Source organism: Dicentrarchus labrax, unplaced genomic scaffold (genome assembly GCF_905237075.1).
Source record: "Dicentrarchus labrax unplaced genomic scaffold, dlabrax2021, whole genome shotgun sequence".
Classification (NCBI taxonomy): domain Eukaryota; kingdom Metazoa; phylum Chordata; class Actinopteri; family Moronidae; genus Dicentrarchus; species Dicentrarchus labrax.
In genome coordinates, this window is record NW_026136715.1 from 14,039,411 (window position 1) to 14,048,356 (window position 8,946).

General features: G+C 39.3%; 1 long non-coding RNA gene across 1 annotated transcript; it reads left to right on the forward strand.

Moving 5' to 3' along the window:
• The first annotated feature begins 6,262 nt into the window (after positions 1–6,262).
• On the forward strand, positions 6,263–8,499 carry LOC127377943 (uncharacterized). The gene is made up of 3 exons (XR_007887789.1): positions 6,263–6,700; positions 7,009–7,127; positions 7,904–8,499. It is a non-coding gene; the product is annotated as an uncharacterized LOC127377943 (long non-coding RNA).
• The last annotated feature ends 447 nt before the right edge of the window (positions 8,500–8,946 follow it).

Below are 8,946 nucleotides of genomic sequence, written 5' to 3' on the forward strand. Positions count from 1 at the left end.
ACAGCTCTATAAATTCCAGTAAATGCCTGCAAAGACTTGAAGCCTTGTTCTTACACAGTGCATAACTATTGAGATGAATTCTACACAATACTACACCATCTTCATTATTTGCATTGTTTTAAACAATTTGTGAGTTAATTCATTTCTGATATGCAGCCTTAGGGCACCAGCATAATATCCTCATCCAAATCCAAATACCCACACTGTTTTCCCTCAAGGACTTAACAACAGTCTAATCCTTAGCCACGCTCGAAATGTATCTCAATCATATCTGAGGGAAGCGGTTGGACAGGTTTCTTCCTGGCACAAAGATGCTGTGCGGCGACACACAGGCCTACGAAAACAGAAAGACACGCACACACACACACACACATACACACACAGTCCACATTCCCATTCATCTCAATCAAGATCCAAGAATGATGACATTGTTCTCAGAAAATAAGTGTGTCAATGTGATGATTCTCAGTAATCCAGGTAATAGGACATCAAGTCATAGGCAACTGTAGTTCAGTTCACCCAATCTACAAAACATTTAGGGTTCAGGTGCTTAGGTTGCTTGAAGCATTTAAAATATACATTTGAAATTCCTAGACCACTGAAAAAGTAGTTCCTATTTGAAACCTGTGTGACTTATCCAGAGCTATAATTGCACTGTTTCTAGGGATGTAACGATACACTCAACTCACAATTCATGATTCAAAATAATGGGTTCATGACACAATTTTCTCTCTCTATTTTTATTTTTTTTAACAAAATAAGACTGAAGACATTTACTTCTCAGACAAAAATGTACCAAATGTATTTTCTCTTATATTTTCTTAAATTACTGAGTAGTTTTTTATTTCTGGGGTAAACTGCGCAGAACAAAGCATATTTACCTTTTCTGCCTTGATACCACGATTAACTTTTCACCTATTGGTTCTGTGATTTATCTTTCTTTCAATATATACTTAGATTCCTAATTGTTTCTGGAAAATATGTTTCTGTTGAAAACCTGTATTTCAAACCTGGCAAAATAAAAACAAAACTATCTCCATGGCAAGATTCAGCTAGAGGTGAGAGTAATGTGAGTGAACCAAATCTTTTAATGTGTGTCAACCGTTCTTTAGCCCAGTGGAAATCAAGTGAAGCTGATGTTTCTATGGTACAGGCTTCTATCACACATTGCCATATCATGGTCTTAAAACACTTCTAATGGTCACTTTCTTTACCTTTGCCCTCAATATGAATTGTAGAAATTATTCAAAAAACGAAATATTCATTGGTTTCCAGCATGGTCACATAAGCTACCTTTTAATTTCTTCACAATATACACTACATAATCTGATACGTGGCACATTTGTAAAGGTTATGATTTCAGCAAAATGTTCCTGCAGAATAAATGTACAAGCACACATTGTATGATAAAACTCCTTCATTACCCTAATACATCTGACATGACTCTTTATCCCTATTTTCCTCAATATTTAATGGGCATTATAAGATCATACACAAAGCACGCTCTTTTTTACATAAGCATTGGTCGGACTCAATAAATGATGACACATCTCTCCTCTAACATTTCCCATAGCATTCATTCTTTCTTTTCCTTAATGACCAGTGAAAACCTACGCCAAAGAATCAGTCATTGATTGAGGCTCTCTGGCCCAGTTATCCATATGTCACAGGGAAGGTGGATGAATAGCTTAATTTCACCTGCACCTTTGTTGACTGTGTGTGCCTATGGTTGTATGCGTGTCTTCCTGCGAGGCGACTGAATGGCTGTTCCTCTGCGCATTGTTGAGTTAGAGGGCTCGTCCTCCTACACCCTCATCATGGCCTTGCGCTGACGCATCCCAGAAGCCTCTTCACTCATTGACTCTTCTGTCCCCTTCCTCCCACGGCCTCGCTAGGCAGAATCCCGCTATTGTCCCACCACGCGGTGTACACAGGCTAGCAAACAGCCAGGCTCACACTCATATGCACTATGCACCATGCACAGTATCTACAGATGGATTCAGAGCAACAGCAAAGCAGACCTGAACTTAGAGAAAAAAACATACTGTACAGTATTTGTTCACATAATATCAAGAAACTGAATAGTTTTCCAGTTGTTCCCACAATTTGCCCTCCAACCCTAATCTCCTCTCAGTGGAAGCTGAGCACTTCATTAAACCCAAAGTCCCTGTGTGTGTTTATATGTGCTTGTGTCTGTTACTGTGGTTCTATGTGCTCGGTAAGTAAGTGTATTAACCTTTAGCCTCTCTCACCATTGTTTCTGTGACATGCCCCACTGCTACTGAAACCCGTTCCCAGAGATTTTGGCAAAATGTTGAATCTACCAACATCTTGTGTTCATTTTGCTTCTGGGTCTACGCCAAAGTTAAGGGATGAGAGCAAGTCTTGAGATAATATGCTGTTGTGTATCCCACCGCCGGACTGGATATGGGCTTGTTCTTGTCATATGACCATAACAATCACTAATTTTACATTGAACATTCAAGAATATTTAATATGAATTATACACTCTCCCATATAGTCAACATTTAAATTTATACAGCTTCTTGTCTTCTAAACTCCAGCATTTGTTACTATTTGTTCTGTTTTTTCCTCAGGATTTACGATGTATTAAGGAACCAATTTGTCTTTTTAATGTTCTTTTTCCTTTGGAAAAATAGATAAAGTAAGAAAAATGTTGGACATTTCATATATGACTATTTTAGAGTCTGACAAGGAAAATCCAAATCATTTGTCAGCTTCATTCTGTGACTATAGATTCATGTCTACCAATGTACTCTGTAGCAATGTTTTTTAGCGGCTGGCTGTTTCTTACACACAGAGGGCATTGTGTCCTGTAATGGAGCCCTGGCCTCAGTGTCTGTTGCTTCACAGCTCACAACTCATAGACATGTAGGCTTAGATCCCTGCCTCAAAACACATAGTCACAGTTGGGCACTCTTCTAAAGTGCATACAGTATATTACCAATACAGGCTGATAAAAGCAATCACAGACAGGAGCCAGTGATGGTTTTCATAAAGTCACATAAATCTGGGAGCAAACCCAGGATGCCATGGAGCTGCATACAGGACATCTCCCATGTGGAATAAATACAAAGAAATGGAACTAGGTATATGAGCAGGAAATCACTTGGCTTACGTCTTCACCCACATATCAAAATCAAGTTTGTGGTAATTTTTCCAGCAGCAACCGTTGAACCTTACACATCATTTTTGACAAAATCCAATTTCCATGTGTTCTTCCCATAAACTCCCCCAATCTGTTATTTTTTCCCAAAGAAATAATTTTCCCCGTTTTACATTAATTCCATGGATGTGAGCCACTGTCTGAAAAACCACCACTTTTCTCCAAAATGTGCGACTTCTGTGACTCACATCCTACCTCAGCACGTCAGAACATGTCCTCTGATGTCTACACATTACACTAATAATTATTTCCTCTCAATTTGTCAAAGAATTTTCCCCATTCTTTTGCACTCCATACTTGTGGTCATTAACGTAACTTATGACTGCAAGCACAAGTACCTGTTTCTTTGTGCTGTTGCCAACAAACACTCGGTACCAGACTAAATGTGTGACAACCATCAAAGCAGGACAGTTTGTGACTAGCTGGTGAATAGAGTGGAGCATTGAGCTGCTGGAGAAAAAGATATTTCCCTCAGGAGGTGGTGGAGACCAAAAGCAGAGCTAAAGGAAGAGTGCATTATGAATTGGCGCTATACAAATAAAATTGAATTGAAAATTGAATTGAATTGCAGAAGTCTCCATCTAATAAAGATGAAAATGTATTAAGATATTCGCTTGAGAGAAGTGGTCGTTAATTGAAGCCTTACAATGGCAAGATAAATGTTAAAATCCAGCACTGATGCAGCCTGTCAAAAAAGAGAAACAACTCATTCAACTTTTCAACTCACCACTGTTTTCCACCACTGACACCACTTCCTCTTATGCACCAGATGCTAACACGTGGCTTTGTATTTAAATATCAGTTATGTCTGAATAAAGCCACAAGGCACATTTAAAGTCAAATGTCTGAATGATAAAAAGCTGTCAGTTAAACAGATTGATGAAGCCAATAATGTTACTTTTTTATTGCTCCTGAAGGGCTTTGCTTTGTTCTCAAGCTTTCTCTCGTTGCTTCTCACATTCCAACAGTGCTTATTGTGTATTTCAGTATAGCTGATTACACATAGGCGTTGTCTCTTACATATCAGTTTTTGCTGCCAGATGACTGTGCAGGTGTCAAATTGGAATTTAAATGAGAGTCATAAATGCTTTGTGGTCACCAAGGTATATGGCAACAGTTGATTTAAAAAGGTGTTCATAAGGCTGGCATAAAAGTGTCAGAAACACTGACGTGAAAAAGAAATAAACTGCCTGAATGTTTATGACTGTTGTCATTAAATGAGATTTAGTTAATATTTAATAATAACTTAAACATGAACATTGCATGATGGGCCTTAAATAAATGTTAGTATACTGAGAAATCCAATAAAAACAGTGAATCCTTTCCTTGACCATGAGTTGTAAAGTTTCCTAAAGACATAATTACACTGTCAAATTTAATAAGAATGACATTTTTTCAGTGTTTGGTAACAATACTACGTTTGACAGCTTCGTTTGAAACTTTAATTTGAAAATGTAATGAAAAATCTTGTGAGATTGTTATGACAGTATTGTGCCAGCCTTAGGCACACCCAGTAAAGGTTAACAGCCGTTGTGTTAGAACCATTGATCCAATCATATTTTTATCTTCATGCAGTTATAATATCGCCACACCTATTGTTTGGTCAGGTAACCCAAAATAGGAGATTACTGAGACTTGTTGGAAGCAACAAAAAGTTGGGCGCTAAACATTGGTTGGTTCATCACATGATATCATCAATGTTTTAAAAAGGTGAATAATGTGTTTGCAGGGAGGACAGAAACAAGAGGAGTCAGGGTGAGTTGCAAAGTAGAGAGGACGGAGGCAGGGGGTTTAGGTGGATTGTAAAGGGTGAGGAGGGGAGAAGAAAGCAGTGTAAGTTGTGAGGGGTGAGTTAAAAGAGACACCTGGGAGAGGAACAAAGCAGCAGCTGGCTTGGCTTTACTCCTTGGAAACCCCACAGAGAGTCTTTTAAAGGGTTAAATGGGGTCACCATGTACACTCTTGCATACACACACACACACACAAGCACACACACACACACACACACACACACACACACACACACACACACACACACACACACACACACACACACACACACACACATACAAACAGCTAGGCATACACATGAGGTCCAAACACAACCTGTATAACAAGCGGTCATATTTCCTTATGTTGGAATAAAATATGTTTAATGTTTCTGTCTCCAGGATGATGACACTGAGATGGTCAGTTTCCAGTGTGAAGCATTTAAGTGTGACATAAATTAGGCTGCTGAGCTTGTCTTTACAGGCTGTCTTTAGCCATGTTCCCACCCAATGTACTGGGAACTTTTAGTCCCATGAACTACTTTTCAAAGAACTAAAAGGTGCCTTCAGACATTTGTTGTTGCCATTGCGGTTTAACGAGCCAGGAAGATTAGTAAATTAGTCCGGTGATGTATGAAAAAGCGACGGCTGTGTGCATGTTCTTTTTGTGAGCAACTATACAACAACAAGGCCTGGACATTGTCGTCTGTCCATCTGTCTTATGCTTTCCTCTGTAACTCCATATTCATATATAAAAGTGTAATAAACAAAAAACTGGGTTTCAGCTGTAGAATTAAAAAAAAATGATGGCTGAAATAAAATGCTGCATGTACTTGTCTTAACCCATCAGAAATGTTCAGCACAGCAAGCCCCAACTCCAAATTTCCTGTACTTATGAAAAGTACTGCCCCTGAGCAGGGATCTGGAGGGTAAAATAATGTCCTTGTCCCTGTGGTGGAAACACACTGCCTCCAAAGTTTCCTAGTCCCTGGGCAATCTGACATGGCAACCAGAGACACTATAACTGCTATAATAATTGGCCATCATGATGGGATTGTACCCCAGTATGTTACTGTGCACCTGTGATCACAGGTTACATAAAGAATAGCCTCCCTTACAAGGCAGAAGGCAGCCAGAATAGGGAAACTCTGTTTATACCCAACAGGTATAAAGTTATTTTATGACAACCTCATGACACCATGGAGATCCCAGGGTGTTTCCACCTCTGACTAATCTGAATACTTTTACAACCAGGTAAAAGCCGTGTGAGAGCCCTGAGGGTGATTACTGTGCTTTGTTGGGATGCATTGGTGAGAAAGTAAGATATACAAGAGTAACAAAGCGAATTGGGCGATGTGAATGGTGCAAACACGCACATTTCAGGGTTTTGCAGTGTTGTGTGGGGAGAAGCGTAGAGGCAGACTGCTGCTGGCCCACAGACAGCTGCTTGAGACCGGGGAGCTCTGCAGAAGAGAGCCGGGGACAGAGCCGGAGCTTCCGGAGGAATAAACACAATAGTCACATTGGATTCTGCTCTGATCTGGAGATGTTTACCAGCAAAAGGAGAGGAGCTTTTGGGATTCTCTTCTCAACCTGTCCGCTGTAAGCCACAGAGGTGCCACCCCGACTTGGCACAGCAGCTGTCTGTGTGCACCCAGAGCTCGATGATACTACTTCATATTTATACAGAAACCAGACAACAAAGGAAATTGCTTGGAGAAAAGTAAAAGAGGAAGACTACCTGGTAAGAGCTTAAATATATGTATCTGTTACTTGATTGCAGCTATCGGTTTTTACTTTAAAAGGTAACAAAAACATAAAGATTCTTATTTCCAGGTGGTTATACACTAATGGCAATATATGTATACATATTATATTTGATTTCTGCCAATACATCCTCCTAAATGTTACACACTGACCTGCAATGCCAGCTGGTAACTCCTGCGCCTCCAGTAAGAGTTATGGAAAATGAGAGTATGTGCAGGCATTACATTGAGATTGACTTGGAGATCTAAACAGTATTTGTTCCTAAAGCTGTCTGGTATTTACCAGGAACCTTGTAAATTCAACACAGAGTTCAACACAGAGACAGCAGAAGAGAGCCGACACAGCCACACTCAACGCGCCACTGCAAGTGCAACCAAAGCCCCACGAACAAAAAGCTGATAAGGGTAATTAATTCATGTAATCCACGCATAAGATGTACAGTGACAGTAATAAACAATATCTTCACCAAAGAATCAAACATTGGAGAGAGAAACTCGCTCCAGACAGCGTCAAAGCCAAAAAGATTACATTACAAGTAGTCCTCTTTCATGGCCAAAAGAAAAATTAAGAAAACGAAGAGACAGAGTGGAACCCAAAATTCAAGTATTTGCCAAATTTACAAGATTGGACAAACAATTACAAATTTGTCATCGTCAGTGTTTCACACAGTTGAGAAAGTTTCCCATAGCTCAACAAGTCACAAAACCCCAAAATTGTTAAGGGAATCTGGTACGTTCTCCTCAGGTGATGAAAGAGTATATTGCATACTCTTTAGATTGTGCCCCTGCTTCCCTTTTGGTGTGGTTTTACAGCCAATATAGTGTTTCTGTCTGTCTCTCTCTCTCTCTTCCTCTGTGTGTCTGTTTCTTCTATTAACAATGTCCACACGTGTTTAATTATTATGTTTTCTGCTTTTACATTGTATTGTTTGTGAGCCTATGTGTGATTATTTTGTTTGTGGATGTTGCTGAGACTTCTGATACAAAGTCTAATGGCATCATTCTATTGAATGAAGCAATGTTAAATGAGTGTTTTGTATACAGTAATGTCATGCAAGGATTATACCTTATGCCACTCACCCAATGCTCGTTATTTTGCTATTGATTTTATTGGTTCTTTTGCATGCCTCCTATTGTTGTTATTATTATATGAGAAAAGTAATAATAAAAAATGTTCTTAGGGCCATCTGTTGTCTAGAACCGGGGCTGCTGGGAAGGAATGGCATTGGACAAGAGTTTGACACGAGGATCCAGAATGGTTTTCGTCACTCATACAAACATACTGTATCAAAAATCAACAGTGTGTTTGATCTAAAGGTTTTATGAGCTTTTAGGCTTGTTCCTTTGTTCTGAGCTGTCCTTTGGTATGCTTAGACAAAAAGAGATCGGTGTCAGATTGAGTCTGGAAGGGGGATTATGGCAAATACCAGCATAACACACAATATGTAATGGAAATGAGCTCACCAGCTTGCTCTGGAGCCACCAAGGGACTGGGATAGATTGTGAGTAGGGACAAATAATTCACATACACACCACCACATTTATACACAATTAAGAGGGACACACACCAGATCTACCATGCCCAAGCTTCAAGACCATTTTTGTCATTGTTTAGATCTAACCAAAGCACAGAGTTTCCTGGAAAGGCCCTGGACATAGTGAATTACTGATATAAACACTAGCATGTGTAATATTAAGAATTCCTCCGAACTCTTTGGTTAGATGCACTTGTTGCTGCTGCTAGTTTAGAAAGATGTACTTCAGATAACTCTTAAGTGTTTGCAAATAAAACCGAAGAATAAACTTCTTATATTCCATAAGTCTTTTCTGCTGAAATAGTAATAGGTGATAGTCTTCTTGCAGATTCATGCAAAAATTATACTTTAGGTGTGTCTTGTCAGTATAACAAACCTTTTTTTCTTTCTGTTATAATATTACTTTCTTCATTTTAGCAGCATGAAATGGAATCAGGGTCTGCTTGCTTGATTTAAAGTACCATACGAGTGGTTTTGTATGTCTAAGCTCCAGTTGATCCAGTTGTATTGTCAAAAAAAACTCCTGGAAAATGTCCTGGAAAGGTCCTGGAAAATGATTTCTTGAAAAGAGTGGGGACCTTGTCCTGTTTGGACTCCCCTGTGGTGCACACCAAGTTTTTTAACTTTACTCTGTACTTGCAAGAGAGCGATGAAGTCAGAGATCAGCTAAATCATTTTTGTAGACAATT